The sequence below is a fragment of the Euprymna scolopes genome, chromosome 21 (assembly GCF_053919585.1).
Source record: "Euprymna scolopes isolate OS-2025 chromosome 21, ASM5391958v1, whole genome shotgun sequence".
Classification (NCBI taxonomy): Eukaryota; Metazoa; Mollusca; class Cephalopoda; order Sepiida; family Sepiolidae; genus Euprymna; species Euprymna scolopes.
Window position 1 is genome coordinate 68,672,782 of NC_136502.1, and position 13,301 is coordinate 68,686,082.

Genomic DNA, 13,301 nt, shown 5'->3' on the forward strand with positions numbered 1-13,301 from the left:
TTACTAACTAGCTCTACCTACGTATTAAGCACTTTTGAAGTAAATACTTAAAATGTACGCATAAATCTATACTTCCGTATATTATTTTTATGTGAGTAAATTAAGTAGTTATATATATATATATATATATATATATATATATATATATATATATATATATATATATATATATATATATATACATATATATGGGTATGACTTTCGAAAATATCGGCGAAAAAATATATATATATTATATTATTATTATTATTATTATATTATACATATATCACGATCGGTATCGTTTTTAAGCTCCATCCTTCGGACGACAAATATCGAAAAATTGGCTAAAAACATAAATTCCTTCACCCTTCACTGGGCACTTTTCTACAAGGAATGGTCTCATTTTTTGCTGATACTTTCTAGTCATACCTATATATATATATATATATATATATATATATATATATATATATATATATATATATATATATATGAGTTTGGATATTGAGGTTGAGTTTGGTCAGAGGTTTTAGTCCTCTCCTTTTTTCATCACTAACGGAAATGATAATACTGGTATTTATTTTCCTTCGGACCACAAGAAGATAGGACAAAACACAAGAAGATAGGGAGAATCAAGCCAGCGTCCCTAAAGAAGAGACACTTTGGCCTCCTAAAATAGCCTGGACAATCCCGCCGCTAATCCCTGGTCGGATCGCTTACGGCAGTTAGCAACAAACTATCTGCATTTCAATGAGGGCTGGCAAAGCTTGGGATGGTGCCATGCATAGGACTACGCATGGTCTATACTTGACGAATTGCTAAGAACGCATCCTCGATGATATATAACGATAGATGTCTTTAAGAAACAAAAGTTGCAGAAAGAGAAAAAGAGATAAATTCGAAGACTTAGACATGTTTGCATTAACATATTTAATGTCCAATTCTTTTTCGAGAAGCTAAAATAACATTGTTAGTTATTTGACCAAACAACACCGAAATATCCACTCAGTATATTTGAATTATTTTACTCTCAGTTCTCTACCCAGGCATTGCCGAGTAAATACAGCTCACGCATACGCGCGCGTGAACGCGCACATACATATGAAGTAGTGTTTCTGATCAACTTCCAGTTGGATAAGCAAGCTGAAAATTTGCAAGTGCAATGATTTATATTTCTACGGGCTTTGTGGCAAACTTCGGCTCTGAACAAATCATAGTTACTGATTTACAAGTCAGGTGTGTAATGGAGTCTATTTTGCGTGGCGCAGTGACCAGTTTTGTATTTGAAAGGAAGCACCCCACTGCAGACTTTTTATGAAATGAAAGAAACATATGTTAATGATGCTTTATCGTATCATCTTGTAAAAGGCTGGAATCATCAATTCGAACCGCTGGAAATCTTTGGAAACAGATCCCAGATTTTTGTCGCCCCCTTCCGGCAATTATTAGGACATCTTTCAGTCAAGTTACGGCTGCTATTTTTGGAAAATCAACGCGATACTTTTCGCTTAATTGTCCAAGAGCTGTGGAAACTGTCATCTGTGACAATTTGCATAAGTTTTCTTCTAGATACTTTGCCACGTTACTGAAACCTTTTCAGAAGCGTGTCGAATTCTCAAGGATGAATTTCGAGATGAGCCAAGAAAATGAGTCCATGTTTTTCGAAACATTGATTACACAGAATAAAACCTGGGTCTATCACTATGACCAGTAAACCAAAACGCAGTCAATGCATCTTCAAAGAAGATAGGGTGCATCCCGCTGGTAATGTCATTCTTACAGTTGTCTTGAACCAGGATTGATTAGTGGTGACAGATTTCTTGGCAAAAGCAAACATTACTACAGAAGTCTATTATGCTTCAATTTTGAGGAATTTAAGGTAACGATCAAAATCAAGAGGCGGACATGATTAGCAAAGATATCCTTCTGCAAAACAATAATTCTGTCCACAATGCACATGACGCCAAATCAGAAACACGGGCGTGTGGCTATGGAACTCTACTCTCCTAACTTTCATTTCTTCCCAGCTATGAAGTTGTTTTTGAAAGGAAAGCGTTTCCTAGATGGTTCAGCTTTGGTTTCCGAAGTCACGTCCTAGTTGGATCAATCTGTTGTTTTCTACGAAAAGTCTCCAGAACTGCATTAAACGATAGGGAAAAACACGTAACTCTGGGTGGTTTCTATGTAAAGAAAGACTAATAAATTACTATGAGAAGTGAGCCAGGGCATTACCCCAGTATATATATATATATATATATATATATATATATATATATATATATATATATATATATATATATATATATATATATATATATAAGTGAACGTGTCTGTGTATCTGTGTGTCTGTCTGTGTGTATGTACATTTCCCTACGCAATAAATGTCAATTATTAGTATACAGACTCGAAATTTGATATACAGGGTACTGAGATTTGCGAAAATCTTCGTGATCCGTTTTCGGCCAGAAATTTTGCTCAAAGTTCAACGATTTGACCTTTGAGAATTCCTCCAAACTCCTCTGCCAATTTTGGGTATAAACAATTGAAATTTTAGATATAGGTTCCTTGGACATGGATCTAACTTAATAAATTGATTTGAGTCTAAAACAATAAATGTTAAGGGGGTCATAATAGGGGTCAAAGTTAAAAAAAATTGACCTCTGCGGTCTCTACCAAAATACTCAGACAATTTCTGGTCTAAACATTTGAAATTTTACATATAGGATATTCAGAGATAGAGCAAGCTTTTTAATCGGTTTGGGTCGAAAATTTGAGCTACCAATATATAAATGTATGTATGTATGTATGTATGTATGTATGTTTGCATGTCTGCCTTAAAGTTTCGAGAGAAACGACAGATTTTCACAAGATCAGTATCGTTTTAAAGCTCGACCCTTCAGACGACAAATACCGAAAAATTGGCTAAAAACAATAATTTCTTCACCCTCAACTGGGCACATTTCTATAGAGAGAGGTCACTTTTTTACCGATATTTTCGAAAGTCATCCCCTCTTTTCGAATGTCTTGCCTTAATTTAAACCTATGTCACTTCCGGTTTGGTGGTGATCGTAACAGCAAAGACGTCAGGTTTTTTTCCCCGTTCTTTTCCTCCTTCGCAGTACAGGTTCGAGCCTGCCTTCCTACTACCACTTTTTTCTTTTCTTTTTTCTTTTTTGTTTTTGTTTTTTGCTCAACACACACCTCCAAACACCCGGGCAACGCCGGGCACCCATGCTAGTATTACCTGAAGACATTAATGTTTCATGCTTTTACGATCAGTGCAGGAAGTAATAATTAATGCTGGTCGAGACATTCGAACCCAGTTAAAAGCCGCCTTTCATTGGCTAAGACGTTACCTCTGAGCCAGCATCAATTAGCACAAGAATTAAGGAAAATTAAACGCCTATAAATACCAAATGCGACCATAACAGTAAAGCAGTCAGAGAGTATTCTAACAATCGGTAGTCGTGAATGTTGCATGTCGTTAGTTAATCGCCTTTTGGTTAATTTCCAAGACAGGGCTCAACTATAATAATCTTAAAGGGAATGGCAATTAAACTACATAAAGGCTTTCTCCCCTAGGAAATCGTAAGACTAAAAACGGTTTTCAGCCTAACGATTCCCCACGGAGATGAAAAGCTGAACTGCAATAAATATACAACAGACGTTCTAAAAGTGATGCCTACTTTTTTTATTTAACTGGAATGGATCAGAGCGAAATTGCAAATTGCATTGCTATGATGAATGAACTTATGCATTCATGAAATGAATGTTTTATTTCTCTGTTGCAGTTATTGACGGTGTGAAACTCTAATAAAGCAATTTCTGTTATGGATGTGCGTAACAAGCAGAGATGTGTCATTGAATTCCTCGGTGCAAAAAAAATTGAACTGATCAACATTTACCGGCGCCTGATGAACGTTTATGAAGCCGATGCAGTTGATATCAGCACAGTAAGAAGATAGGTTCGTCGATTTCAGAGTGGCGAAAAGATGTGGATAATAAAGCGCCTTCCGGACTTTTACGACATCATAATAATCTGGCAAATGTGCATAGAGAATAGTGGCGAGAAAAATAAATTCTGGAACACAAAATATGTTTAATGGTACCACTTCCGTCTCCATAGCTCTTCGGCATTTTTGTTTTAGAGTTAAAAGATAAGACGCTTTACTTTGAAACAACCGTCGTAGTTTTATAAGTTACTACCTAGCTCTACATACGTATTGAACACTGCAAAAGTAAATACTGATAATCGATAAAGTATATCATCTTATAGCATTTTATGTGATAAATACTGATAATCGATAACTAAAATAGTATATCATTTTATAGCATTTTATGTGGATGCATGAGATTATATATATATATATATATATATATATATATATATATATATATATATATTACCTCAATGTATTCACATAAAATACTATAAAAGAATATATTTTATTTATCGATTATCAGTTTTTAAAAGTGACCCTTTCCGTCTGAGGAACAATCTCTACCAAACTCCTCGATACATTTTTTGGCCTAAAGAAAGTTGATATATAGGGGATTTAGACATGTGAGACAAATTTGGTTTGGTATCAAGCCGGTAAAAATAGCTGCTAAAGGAATCAAATTTGAAAAAATATGGAGTTTGGCAGACGTAAACAGATTTAAAATGCTCTTGCACGAGGGGTTGGATTTTTTAACTAAGGAATCACTGTTTATCAAGGTCCTAGTTTAACAGTTGGAGAGTAAGACAACACCATAAGGAAACGGTGGTTGAAACGTGTCAGGATTTGATTATTTAAAAAGTTGGCTCAATAAGAGTTTGTTGCCATTGCACGTGAAAATGACTGCGTTGTAGTCAGGTTGGAAGCAAACGTGGGTTCATTGGTAGTTCCCTTTAGTTTTGAGTGGACAATGACGAGAAGGGAAAACAATTTGAAGTGGTTGCAGTTAGACAAGCTTTTACTGTTACAGTTTTACATGGAAAACTATGAATTGGAGTTCAGTCGAGCATCAAGCATGAAAACAACGACAGAACAGAGAAAGACTAGTAACGTTTATTCTGTGAGAAAGAAACTGTATAGAAGAGAGCGTAGGGTTTTCGATCAGCCATAGTGACGACCGACATGCGGGTTGTTTCAGTGTTGCTTTTCTGAGTTTTCTGATGCGATTGAGTGTTATATGCGTTAGCATTTGTATTGCGTGTTAATTGCATAGGCAATTTATTGTGTGTTATATTATTTGGCATTGATATTGTGTATTGAATGCATTGTTGCATTGCGTGTTTTATACGTTATTATTTGTATTGGATATTAAATGCATTGGCATTAGTATATTCTGTCGACTGCATTAGCATTTGTATTGTGTGTTAAATGCATTAAAATTAGTATTGTCCGTTAAATGCACTAACATGCGTTTTGTGTGTAAAAAAGTCATTGGAAATAGTATTGTGTATTAAATGCTATGGCAGATGTATTGCGTGTAAATTCCATTGACATTCATATTGTGTGTTAAATGATATGGCAATTGTATAGCTGCTAAATGCATTGGCATTTTTATTACGTGTGAAATGCATTAGTATTTGTATTGTGAGTTCAATGCATTGGCATTTGTATTGTCTGTTAACTGCATTATTATTTATATTGCTTGCTTAATGCATTAGTATTTGTTTTGCGCATCCATTGGTATTTTGTAAAGTGTGTTAAATCCATGTACACTTGTATTGAATGTAAAATTCATTAGAATTTGTTTTGCATGTTTATGCATTGGTATTTGTCCTGTGTCTTACATGCATTGGCATTTGTATTGTCTGTTAAATTTAGACATTTATATTGTGTGTTTAATTCATTAGCATTTTTTTGCGAATAAAATGCATTGGTATTTGTAATGCGTGTTAATTGCATTGTCATTTGTTCTGTGTGTAAAATGCATTAGTGTTTATATTGCGGGTTAATTACATTGCCATTTGCATGGCATATAAAATGCATTAGTGTTTGTAGTGCGGGTTAATTACATTGCCATTTGTATTGTGTGTCAAATACATAAACATTTGTTTTTAAAAGATTTTAGCGTGTTGTATTGCGTGTTGAATTCGTTGGCATTTGTATTGCGTGTTTAAAGTATTGGAATTCATATTGCGTGTTACATGCATTAGTATTGTGATTGTGTGTATCATGCATTGGTATAGACTATGTGTGTATAATGCATTGGTATTGTGTATTACATTTATTGGCATTGGTAGTGTGTGTTAAATTTAATGGCTTTAGTAGTGTGTGTTAAATTTAATGGCTTTAGTGTGTTAAATTTAATGGTATTGTATCGGATATTAAATGCATTGTCATTTATATTGCCCGTTAAATGCATTAGCATTGGTATTGTTTTATAATACATAAGTATTTGTAGTGTGTGTTAAATGTATTGGCATTTGTATTGTGTGAATTGTGATCTGTTTGCATTCCCAAACAGAATTGGTTCTTGCATCGTGTTCATGTTAATTAAAGTAAAAACGAATAGAAAAATAAAAAGCCTCCGTTGTTTTTAAAAGAAACAGTAACGACCTCCTGGGTGAACATCTACATCTGACTCCCACCTGCCTACCTCCTCCTACCTCACAAATTGTATTTGGATTATCTTTCTTTCCTTTCTTCCCACACACAGTGAATTTTAGGATGGGTGGGCGTACTCTAAATAATATAATTCCCTTCATGTTTTCCTCTCTTTCCTCTCTCTCTCTCTCTCTTTCTTTCTTTATGTATGTATGTATGTATGTATGTAGTATCAATTTCTCTTCGTTTAATTCCACATGAAACTAACTTCATTTGTTCACAAGGTGGAAATGACGCCTTATCTCATTTTGACACTAAAGTAAAAAAGAAAGGTTAAATAAATAAATTAAACAAAATAAAACAAATAAACAAAAACACGACTTTTCTTTACAAAAAAAGTTAATCACGTCAGCCAAATTTTACTTTTTATTTATCCGGGTATTTTCTGAAATGGGCGCCACTCGAAATTGAAACCGACATCAAATAAATAACAGCCACGATTATATAAGACATTATTCTTATTGAATTGTCATTCAAACGTGTGCAAGTTAAAGTGGCGGAGTAGGTTATCTTTCTTAGATCTCAATTCTTTTCCACTATTTTTAGGATCAATATGTTTTGGTTTACTACAGTCTTCATCAAAAAATCTGTTTCCCCTAAAATACTGTTCTGTTATGTTTTAGTTTTTTTGTTTTTCATTTCAAATCGATTTATTGAATTTTATCATTTTTGTTCGGATTCTTAATTTACCGTTGATTATGAATATCATATTGTTTATTAATATCATATTGATTTTTAATATCATATTGATTTTTAATATCATATTGATTTTTAATATCATATTGATTTTAATATCATATTGATTTTTAATATCATATTGTTTTTAATATCATATTGTTTTTAATATCATATTGATTTTTAATACCATATTGATTTTTAATATCATATTGTTTTTAATATCATATTGTTTTTAATATCATATTGATTTTTAATACCATATTGATTTTTAATATCATATTGTTTTTAATATCATATTGATTTTTAATATCATATTGTTTTTAATATCATATTGATTTTTAATATCATATTGATTTTTAATATCATATTGATTTTTAATATCATATTGTTTTTAATATCATACTGATTTTTAATATCATATTGTTTTTAATATCATATTGATTTTTAATATCATATTGATTATTCATATGACATTGGTTATTAATATCATATTGATTATTCATATCATATTGGTTATTAATATCATTTTGATTTTTAATATCATATTGTTTATTCATATCATTGGAAATGTTTCCGAGCGGTGGAAACATGTGTAAATGAGTCTACTTTTCATTCGTATGTTCAATTTTTATTACTGGTTCGTTAGGGTGGACTGTGGTCCCTGCTGTCTTATGTTTCTCTCTTTTTCTCCCTCTCTTCTTGTGTTTTTACTTGTCTTTGTTTTTTTCTCATTTTTTACAAACCAAGACAAGAAAAAACACACACACACATACATACACACACACACACACTACCCTATGCACTCAGTTCACCAAGTACCAATGGGGCCCTCACCTCCACTCAAGTAAGAGAAAAAAAAAAGAAAAATGTTTCCACCGCTCGGATATATTTCAAATTAACTACGAAAATATTTTACATTTTAAACACATCTTGAGTATATTCTAAATATCTTACATTTTAAATACTTTCTGAAGAGGACGCTTCACAGAACGTCTGAAACGCGTTAAAAACGATTTCAATGATTAAAAAACATTATTACAATGATCTAAACATAATTTTCAGAAGATAAGAAAATAAAGAAATAAGTGGAATAGAAAGAAAAAGAAAGTGAAGTAAGGAAGAAAGAAAAAGAAAGTGAAGTAAGGAAGAAAGAAAAAGAAAGTGAAGTAAGGAAGAAAGAAAAAGAAGGATGAAAGAGAAAAAGAAACTGAAACAAACCAAAAGGAAAGGAGATAGAAAGGAATAAGAAGAATAGAAAAAAGAAAGAATAAAGAAAGACAAGAAATTAAAAAAAAATAAAAAAAGGAAAAAGGAAATAAAAAGAAAAAAGGAAAATGTGAAGAAAGAAAAGAATATCGTGGTTTAATATGTGAAAACGTTTGAGGAAATCGGAAAGGGGGTGAACATCAAAATAACGAAAAAATTAACGACATTCATATGAAGAAATTCAAAGTCTGACTTCAGTTTTCGAGTGAGAATCAGTAAATTGCGGCAAATTTGATTTTTTATGGACCATCGTTTCGGTTAGAACAGAAATGCTCCCCTTTCCAAACTTGTGGAATCGGATTTTTAGGTTTTTGTTAGAAATAAAGACTTTTCTTGCGCGCAGTAATTGCACCGGTAATTTGCCTGAAACAAGGCGCGCAATAAATTCCGACTCGAGGCCAAAGTTCAATTCCACTCGACACAAATGCATAAATAATGTCCAGATGTTTCTTATAAACATAATTAGGCCCTGTTGGCGTTACAAGATGAAAACATTTCAGATTGTCTATGTAAAGCAAAGACTTATCTTTGGGTGCGGATTGACACTATAGCACTAGAGTGCAAGCTTTGAATGAATTATAGATGGATACGCGCGTATAGCGAGGTTCGAGTTCTGTTGGCTCTATTACATAAATATACTTAGAAATGGTATGAATCCCAATCTCTTAACTATGGATTTGATAGTGGCTTAGACTAGACTCCAAAATCATGATTGTGCAAGTTGTTATTCTGATTAAAAATCCAAAATAACCCCCCCCCCTTTTCAGCGTTGTTTCCAATCGTCATGAACTTTTTGTTTCCATAGGACTCAATTAATGCCTGGTCAAGAAAGGGTCGTTATAGACTTTCCGCACAAACACCATCACAGGATTTATCCATTGTCTCTCGAGACAAAACTAATGCTTTAGCTAAGAGAATTTTATATATGTATATATGTGTGTGTGTGTGTGTGTGTGTGTGTGTGTGTGTGTGTGTGTGTATATATATATATATATATAGGTGTGTGTTTTAAAAGACATTTTGTATTCATATATATTTATAAATATTTACATATTCTTCAATTGTGTGTATATAAGCATTATTCCCACCAAGTTACTCACCATCTTAGGATTTAAACGACACTCTCATTAGCTATATCTTTTTACCCTGCCACCTGTCCTCCGCTTTTACTTCAGTACACTAATGAATACCGAAGGTATGGTCGAAATTATGTTCTTTTAAAAAACATCTTTTGTGTTCCTACACGTTTAAACATCACAAAAAATACATGTATGAAAGACATAAACATATATACTTTCTGTATTAATTTTTTACATACACACACACACACACATACACACGTACGCGCATACACACATATATATGTATATGTGTGTGTGTGAGAAAAGGCGGGCGAGTATAAAAAGTTAATACCAAAAGTATATATATTTTATAAATTGTAACATCTTAATATTTTTCGCAATAATTTTGTATATATATATATATATATATATATATATATATATATATATATATATATATATATATATATATATATACATATACAAAATTATGTCGAATATATATATACATTTATATATATATATATATATATACAAAATATATATATATATATAATATAATATATATAATATACAAAATTACTGCGAATATATATATATATATATATATATATATATATATACATATATGAAAATTTTGAAAACCTTAAGTGTCATGAAAATGATAAAATCATTTTTATGTCCTGTTGATGTTGTAAGTCCGATATTTCGATAAAAAAACAGCCTAATCAGGGTAATTAGTCAGTCCGTAGTTTTTTGGGTTTTTTTTTTTTTTTTCATTTTGTTGTTATAGTGGAAGTAAATCCTGGAGAAGAAATTTAAAAGTACGAGCTGTACATTTTTGACGTGTACGTTCGTCCCGGTTTCGAGCAGGAACTAAGTGTCTTCAAATTGTGTGAAACTATTTTCTTATATATATATATATATATATATATATATATATATATATATATATATATATATATATGTATATGTATATATATATATATATATATATATATATATATATATATAATTATTTCTCTCTACCTTTCTCAATACAAAGTGGGAGAGAGAACGAAAAGAGACTTAAGTTAATTATCGTCAAACTTGTAACCCTCGTTTCCCTTATTTTGATTTTTAGTCCTCACATTCCATAAGCGATGATTCTGAAGAAAGTGAAAATATTGCTGTTCTTTAGGTTAGAATCTATCGATGCAGCACTTATTGTTGACTAGCTTTTGACTCTGGGGTGATATTTTAGCTCTATACATTAAGTGGCTTTATGCATTGTCTGGAGCGAGTTTCAATATATATATATATATATATATATATATATATATATATATATATATATATATAGAGAGAGAGAGAGAGAGAGAGAGAGAGAGAGAGAGAGAGAGAGAGAGTAATTCACAGAAAACAAAACCGCGACTATTCCAACAAAAATTTTATAATGTAAATAAAACATTTACTAAACTATGCCATGATGGAAGATTGAGAAGCGAAAAATGATGCCTAACAAATTATGTTCTTTTTCATGAGCACAAATTTGAAGCCACTTTCAACTAAAGTTTCTTCACCTATTTTTGGACATTTTCACGTATTGCAGTCTTCAATTCTCCAAGTGTGCAAGGTTTCCCAGCATAGACGTGTGATTTCAAAAATCGCCACAGTTAAAAATTGCACATGGAAAGATCGGGTGAGCGCGGAGGCCACGGGAAATCTCCAAAGCGTGAAATGATATGATTAGGGAATGCAGCTCGAACAGCAGTCATAGACGCTCTCGTTGTATGAGTAGTGGCCCCATCTTGGTGAAACCACATTGATGGTCTATCGATTCCTCGTCTGGAAGGAAACTGTTTTCAAACATTTGAATATAACGGTCTGAAGTAACCGCTGCTGTTTTTCTTCTCCAAAAAAGAATGGACCAAATTCCCGCACTTTCTAAAACTACACCAAACAGTCACTTTTGGGCGGTGTAGTGGTCACCGATGTAATTCACGAGGATTGTCCAGTATCGAAAGTTTTGTTTGTTAACTGCGCCATTGAGATGAAAATAGGCTTCATCACTCATTATTGGGGAGAAATAACCATAATATTTATTGGGGTGAAATAACCATCATATTTATTGGGGTGAAATAACCATAATATTTATTGGGGTGAAATAACCATAATATTTATTGGGGTGAAATAACCATAACATTTGGTGGATATCAGTAATTTGTTTTATTGTATTTTGAAGTCATAATCGAGATTCCAACGATATGGCCCTATCGTGTTGGACATTTTTCTCGCTCTCACGCAACACTCTACACTTGAAATTTGTAAATCAATTTTGCCAATTTTCTGTAGTATAACATTTTTTTTTAAGTAAATATCTTTTTCATGCAAGAAAATTAAAAGCGGTTACAGCCAGCGATTAAATCATTGAATTAAGTTCCATTTTCAAGATTTGAAACAATTTGGTTTCCATTTTCAAGATTTGAAACAATTAAGTTTCCATTTTCAAGATTTGAAACAATTAATTTTCACATTTAAATATTTAAAACAATTGAGTTTCAATTTTACAAATTTGTAACAATTGAGTTTCCATTTTACAGATTTGAAATAATTAAGTTTCACATTTAAAGATTTGAAACAATTAAGTTTCACATTTAAATATTTGAAACAATTAAGTTTCCATTTACAAGATTTGAAACAATTAATTTTCACATTTAAATATTTGAAACAATTGAGTTTCCATTTTACAAATTTGAAACAATTAAGTTTCACGTTTAAAGATTTGAAACAATTAAGTTTCCATTTACAAGATTTGAAACAATTAAGTTTCACATTTAAAGATTTGAAACAGTTAAGTTTCCATTTACAAGACTTGAAACAATTAAGGTTCCATTTTCCATATTTGAAACAATTAAGTTTCCATTTTCAGGATTTGAAACAATTGAGGTTCCATTTTTAAGATTTGAAACAGTTAAGTTTCCATTGTCAAGATGTTAAACAAAGATTTTTATTGAAACAATTAAGTGATGAGAAAATATTTATTGAAACAACTAAGTGATGAGAATATCTTTATTGAAACAATTAAGTGATGAGAATATCTTTATTGAAACAATTAAGTAATGAGAATATCTTTATTGAAACAATTAAGTGATGAGAATATCTTTATTGAAACAATTAAGTAATGAGAATATCTTTATTGAAACAATTAAGTGATGAGAATATCTTTATTGAAACAATTAAGTGATGAGAATATCTTTATTGAAACAATTAAGTGATGAGAATATCTTTATTGAAACAATTAAGTAATGAGAATATCTTTATTGAAACAATTAAGTGATGAGCATATCTTTATTGAAACAATTAAGTGATGAGAATATCTTTATTGAAACAATTAAGTGATGAGAATATCTTTATTGAAACAATTAAGTGATGAGAATATCTTTATTGAAACAATTAAGTAATGAGAATATCTTTATTGAAACAATTAAGTGATGAGCATATCTTTATTGAAACAATTAAGTGATGAGAATATCTTTATTGAAACAATTAAGTGATGAGAATATCTTTATTGAAACAATTAAGTGATGAGAATATCTTTATTGAAACAATTAAGTAATGAGAATATCTTTATTGAAACAATTAAGTGATGAGCATATCTTTATTGAAACAATTAAGTGATGAGAATATCTTTATTGAAACAATTAAGTGATGAGAATATCTTTATTGAAACAAT